The sequence below is a fragment of the Schistocerca serialis genome, chromosome 4 (genome assembly GCF_023864345.2).
Source record: "Schistocerca serialis cubense isolate TAMUIC-IGC-003099 chromosome 4, iqSchSeri2.2, whole genome shotgun sequence".
In the NCBI taxonomy this organism is placed as follows: Eukaryota; Metazoa; Arthropoda; class Insecta; order Orthoptera; family Acrididae; genus Schistocerca; species Schistocerca serialis.
In genome coordinates this window covers 279,012,266-279,018,796 of record NC_064641.1, presented here as the reverse complement: position 1 = coordinate 279,018,796, position 6,531 = coordinate 279,012,266, and the positions used below count along the sequence as shown (strand labels likewise).

The 6,531-nt window shown below is 44.0% G+C and overlaps 1 pseudogene; it reads right to left on the bottom strand.

Annotated features, from left to right (window-relative positions):
• Positions 1 to 2,255: 2,255 nt before the first annotated feature.
• LOC126475926 (5S ribosomal RNA) lies at positions 2,256 to 2,373 on the bottom strand (annotated as a pseudogene).
• Positions 2,374 to 6,531: the final 4,158 nt, after the last annotated feature.

Below are 6,531 nucleotides of genomic sequence, written 5' to 3'. Positions count from 1 at the left end.
GTGACGACGTACCGTGTGTTCCTCGCGTGTTGTAGGCTGTGTGGTTGACGCAGTTACTGTAGGCAGCAGAATGGTCCGGCATTCATGTCGGGAACAACCCGAGATGGTATTTATGTCCTGCCAAGAAGATGGAAGCGGTCAAGGGGCAGCCCTGCTATACCCTCTCAGACATCAACCACAGCATACAAAATTTCAAGCCCTTTTTGGGCGTTTGTATGATCATGGGTCCTCTCAGACAGGCGACCGTACAGGAGGCGGCGGACTGTGTGTACAACAGATTTGGAGGACCGGGTTCTGCCTCCCGACAGTTTCCATCTGCTTGACCGTACACGAATACCATCTCAGCTTGTTCGCGACATGAATGCCGGACCATTCTGGTACTTACAGTACGCTGCGTCAATCACATAACACGCTCCACACAAGGAACACACGGCACATGGTCATATGGACTTTCATTCGTTAGCACAGTCTACTGTGGTAACGATGCATTTCCGGACACATGTTCGTAGGATCTTTTCTCTTCCATTTCCAGTCAGGAAACCGTCCCTACAGTTCGTCGGCTTTTTTATGTCCACCCTGTGTATAACAATCAACACATTTCTGCATAGCAATTCCAATAAACGATTTGCATAACTTTTTTCAATGGAACATTCCTGTGTGTACCGCCACATTATTTTTAAAACGCTTGCAGATTTTAATTGCTTGATATGATGTGAACGTAGCAAGGGAAGCTCCGCAATTTGAAATACGAGGGGCATTCAATAAATAGTGCACACGTTTTATTCTCTGCAAGTTTTTGTTGAAAAAGTGCGGTATCTGTTGTGGGGCATCGTGGAATATTCCAGCTCCAGACTGTATAGTTTCATGAAGTTCCGACTGGTGGCAGTGCTATACGCAGCCTTCAAATTGGTTTTTATAATGGAGGTGCGTTCTAAGCAGAGAGCTGTCATTAAGTTTCTTTTGGCAGAAAATCAGAGCATCGGATATTCACAGTTGCCTGCAGAATGTCTACGGAGACTTACTTGGCAGTGAGAAAAGGAAGGCCGAGTCGTTGGGCAAGGCATCTGTCATCATCGCAACAAGATCTTGCAGACATGTCTGGTATCCGGCTTGCCAGCCGGCCGCACATAGCTGTGAATCATGCAGTTTTGGAACTTGCGGATCGACGGGTTACAATCAAATACCACGCTGCTCAACTGGACGCTTCTGTTGGTACTGCTGACACACTCGTACACCAGTTGTGTGCTCGCTGGGTTCCTGGCCACCCAATAGAAGACAACAATGAAACGCCATGTGGGCGGAGTTGCTTTTGTGTTACGAGGCTCAACGTGACAATTTTTGTTCAACGTCAGAATAGGGTTCATCACTTCCAAAAAGTTCAAAGCCGCACCTTCAGCAGATACAGTCATGGCGGCTGTCTTCTGGAACTCTGAAGATGTTATCCTGTTTGATGTCGACATTCATCATGCAACAATCAACTCTGAAGAGGGCTACACTGAGGGGAAATTGAAGAAACGACTTTACAGTATTCTATGACAGAAAAATGTAAATGAAATTCTCCTTTTTCATGACAACGCTAGGCCTCACGCAAGTGGGTGCACCAGAGTGGCGCTCACGAAACATCATTGGACTGTTCTGCCTCATCCACCCTACAATCACGATCTCGCACCTTCCTTATGTCCATCCATTTGGCCCAATGAAGCAGTATGTGGATGATGGGGAGCAGCAAGACGTTGTCTCCGACGTCGACCAGTAGAGTGATGCCATGCGGGCATACAGGCCGCCGCATTTGACGGAGATTATGTTAAACATAGGGTTTTGTAGCCAAAGATGTGGGGCATGACAAAAAAAAACCTCTAAACTCCTCCCGAACAGGCCATGAAGGCCCAAAGGTACCGACCGACCGCGGTCACTGGATTCGGATACAGAGGGGCATGTAGTCAGCACACCACTCTCCCAGTTATATGTCAGTTTCCGAGACTGGAGCCGATATTTCCCAATCAAGTAGCTCCTCCATTTGCCTCACAAGGGCTGAGTGCGCCGGCCGCTGTGGCCGAGCGTTTCTAGACGCTTCAGTCCGGAACCAGGCTGCTGCTACGGTCGCAGGTTCGAATCCTGCCTCAGGCATGGATGTGTGTGATTTCCTTAGGTTAGTTAGGTTGGAGTAGTTCTAAGTCTAGGGGACTGAGGACCTCAGATGTTAAGTGCAATAGTGCTTAGCGCCATTTGATTTGAAGGGCTGAGTGCACCCCGCTTGCCAACAGTGCTCGGCAGACCTTATGGTCACCCATCCAAGTGCTAGCCCAGCCCGACAGCACTTAACTTCGGTGATCTGACGGGAACCGGTGTTACCGCTGTGGCAAGGCCGTTGGCTGGGGAATGATAAGGTGCATTGGAATCCTGAATAAAGCCATCCTGCTTTCAGAAAGAAATATGTTCAAAGCCCTTCGTAGTCAAGGTAGCTTCCCTGTTGTACTGGTGCCTTCGGCGGGATTTTACCCATCTGTTGTGAGATTCCTCGGTTTAATGGCGTATATTTTTGGGATAGATTCAAATGGTTAAGTGATTTTATCACTATTGCCCTCTACCACTGCTGCTGAACAGCGCGAGGTAAATTAAAAGGTGTCGACGTGCCAGAATGGTCTGAGCCCAGAAGCTCGTGTGAAATTTACGCTGCTTAATGACATCAGGTTTGCACCACATTCCAACGCTGTTATGCCTAAAGCCACACTGGCCATGTCACACCATAGGCAGTTCGTCACGCCTACCTGTACTCACATCTCACCCCTTCTCTTGACGTCCGTCCAACGGCTGTAAGAACTACAATCCCCATCACTCAAATCACGCAGTTTTCTTAAACATGGCCAAGGAAAATATTTCGGGCGGAGCGCTGCTCGGAATCGACACAAAAGCACCTCAAGAGGCGTCATAGAGAGGGCGAACGAAACCATCCCTTCCCTTGGGGACAGGTCCACGTAAGGGCTGTCCCAATGCACTACATCGTCGGAGACCATACAGCAGGCCGGCAAACAGTTCGGGACCAACGAGTAATAGGACGGACTCCTGTCGATCATCATGCTGCTGCTACCAGTCAAGTGGTGTTCTAACATTCTGTGCGGTGTCTGTTGTTCTAGTCGACTAGTTTACAATAGGATAGGGACTTGGGAAGGTATGTCGTCTATTCTTCACCCATCTTCTTTCTTAGTCTCAATCTCGCGAATCTTCTACTTCTGTTCTTCGTGCTTTTTGTCTGCTTCTTACTTGCTTCTTGGTTCTTCTCTGGGCAGGATATGGAAATATTTATTAATGACGAGTCGCTTTGAAGTTCTCTTAGTAACAGTTTGATAAATTATTTATGCATGTCATTTTTACTTTGTGGAAGTTTTCTTCAGTTTCGTGCATCGGCGTGATGTTTAATAGCAGTAATCTGACTTTTGCACACATTTTTTTGCCAGTGGTGGCGTGTCCAAGCGGTCTTCACGTCGGGCCGTTTTTTGCTCACTCCACTGAGTCGGGCCGTCCCGGGGTTTACGACGAGCGGTGAAAGTCCGGTGTTTGCTCGTCAGTCCCTGCACCGGTCCCTTCTGGCGTTCGGTGTCCTGTCGTGTCTCTGCAGGGTTCCGCCACTGTGTGGTTCCCTGTTCTGTCCCAGCCCACTTCCGATACAAGGGCCTTCTGTTGGTCCCACTGTCCTTTCATTTCTCTCCACGCTTTTGCCTTGTAGGAATCGTGTCTTGCTAATTACATCCTTTTCTTTCTTGATACCTCTCTCGTTGCAACTTGTGGGTCATTGCATCTCATCCTTGCTGGAGTTTTTTACAATGGTTCTTACAAAAAGTTTTACTTATAATCATCTAATATATGTCTAGTACCTACATTGTTTTGCGCCTTCTTAAAAAGTTTTACAAATTTCGGTGCCCTTTCCATGTTACAATTCTAAGATATTTTGAGTCTTAACTTCTACAAAAATCCTCAAATTGTTTTATTTTTTATTTTTTGTGTAGTATCGTGGTGTATAGCATTTTAGAATTTCATGCTGTTAGACTATCTACGCTTTATCCCTTCACCTTAATCTATGGTACTATTGGTGTTACTTTTTGTTTTTGTTTTTATTGAAACTACTTCCTTTTTCCCACCTTCCTCTCTTTTCATTCTTCTTCCTCCTGACGATCTTATCTGCAACATAATCTTAAAATATTGTGCTGATTATTTACCAGTAATAAAATTAATCTTCAAACTTGTACTGAAGGTGTTTAATACTGCCAGTCTTAGGTAAAAACACCTCTGCTTTATCTAGTAAAATACCCTCTAATTCTTTTTTACTGTGTTCCAAAATACCTTGAACTTCTCGCAATTTTTTGTCGATTTCTTTATGGACTTCTAACATGAGTTGAGGCGATTCCCCCTTTTGTGCATACAATTCTAATTCTTCAACCTCTTTATCTCGCATCATTCTTAATTGTTTGTTTATAACTGGTATTTCTTCTAATTTTAGCTTTTGCTCAAAGAGAAGTGTGACATTCCCGAATGTTACGCTACCTTTCCCCATATCTATTATCGCTTGTCTCTCATTTAAGAAATCTGCACCTATAATCAAATCTACAGTTAGTTTAGGTATAATCACGAAGTTGGCTTCGATCTTTTGACCTTGACATGAAAGAGTTAACCTTGTTTGTCTCGCAACTTCCGCAGCATTGTTTCTAATAGGACCTCTTACTTTCATCTTACATGTTTTCAGAACTGGCAAGTCCTCATTGGCATTACACTGCATGAATAAATTTTCTGAGATCGCAGTCAGTCCACTTCCGCTATCAGTTACAATATTCACTGGGATGTGCTTTACCATGGCCTTCACAATTGGTTGAATTTGAAAGGGTTGGTTCTGTTCTTCTTCTTCTTCTTGCATCAACGAATCCTCCACTGAATCATACATGATCTTTTTAGGAATTTCCCTTGTGAATTAGAACTTTCTGTAGGATAAGCTTCGAATGCTACTTCTCTCTCTTTTATTTCCTCTTCTCTATTCATTTACGCTTTCTTCAACATCCTCTACTTTTTCCTCATCCTCGTCTATCTTCTCCTTCTTCGTCGCTAGTTCCACATAATCGCATCTAAATGCTCTAATTATCGCTTCATAACTTCCTTCATTATATACGTTGGGTTGTGTGCCCACTTGTAACTTATTTTCAACTTCTGTCGACTGCGCATTATCCTCATTGAATTCGCTTTCCCTGGTTTCCATCTCAAATAGCTCTGCAATGCTCATTACTTCGTCCTTTCCTTCTACATTTGTTGTGCATGCCTCTGGTAATTTATCTTCCCTGTCTCCCAATTAATTTCGTCCCAACACGATATTGTTATTTTCTCGTCTTCGTTTTCATCTGATCCCTGCGGATTTGTTTCTTCCTTCTTTTCTTCTCGTGATAAGATTTTTACTTCTCTGTTCAAGGTGCTGCAATTGTCCTGGGTCGGTGCGTCATTCTCTTTGGCATGGGCGCTTAGCTGTCAATTCGAACGTTTATCGGGGTTTGGTGGTCTTACCTCCACCTCTTCTATCTGTATTCTCTTTTCTTGTTCAGCTTGTTGATAGTGGTTTCTTTGTTGATAATTTGTCGGTCTATTGGTTCTCCAGTACCCGTTCCGGTTGTCGTTATTCCCTCTGTAATAGTTGTTGCCGTTCCTGGGTGAATTATAGTTATTGCCATATTCTCTTCTAAAACCATAACCGGTTCTTTGTTGACATCTATTGCCGTTTCTTGGTGCGAAGTTATCACATGGTTCGTAATTATTGTTTCTTCGTACTGTGTCTCGTGGTTTCCACTGCTTTTTGCTTTCGTTTTCACGTGCGCTTCGTCTTTGTCTTGCGTCATCTTCCGAAAATATGAACTCTATTTCCCTTAGAATACCTTTAAATGCTTCGACGTCATTGCCTCCGCGATCTACTAATGATTGCTGGTATTTCAATGGTAGCTTCATCGCGCATAATTTAATCAACTCTCCGTCAGAGTATGGTACATCTAAGCATTGATTTTTCTTTGCCATTAATTCGAAAAATTTCACGGGACTCTTCTCTCCTGAATTTTCAAAATATGGGTTCTGTAATAATTCGTACTTCACTCTGTTCTGTGCTTCGCTGGACCAATATCGTGAGAAAAACTTCTCTCTGAAATCTTCCTACGATCGGCATGTCGCTGCAGCATTCTGCATGGTTTCTGTGACTGTTCCTGACATGTGTGCAAATATGAAGTCTAATTTGTGTGCTAGAGTCCAGTGATCTGGTAATCTTACTCGGAATTGATCAATAAAAGTTCGTGGATGTAATGAGTTTCCTTCTCGAAAGTGTTGAAATTTTCTGACTGTGAGGATATGATCATTGTCGTACTTCGTCATACTTCCATATGAAATTCGCGATTCTTCGCCACTTTTGTTTCTGATCATTTCTCCCGTCGTTCTTTCCGGTTGTGGTAGATCCATTGGAGATTGTCCATTGTAACTTTCGCCTACCCTTGCGTAGTATCGTTGGAGTGGTAT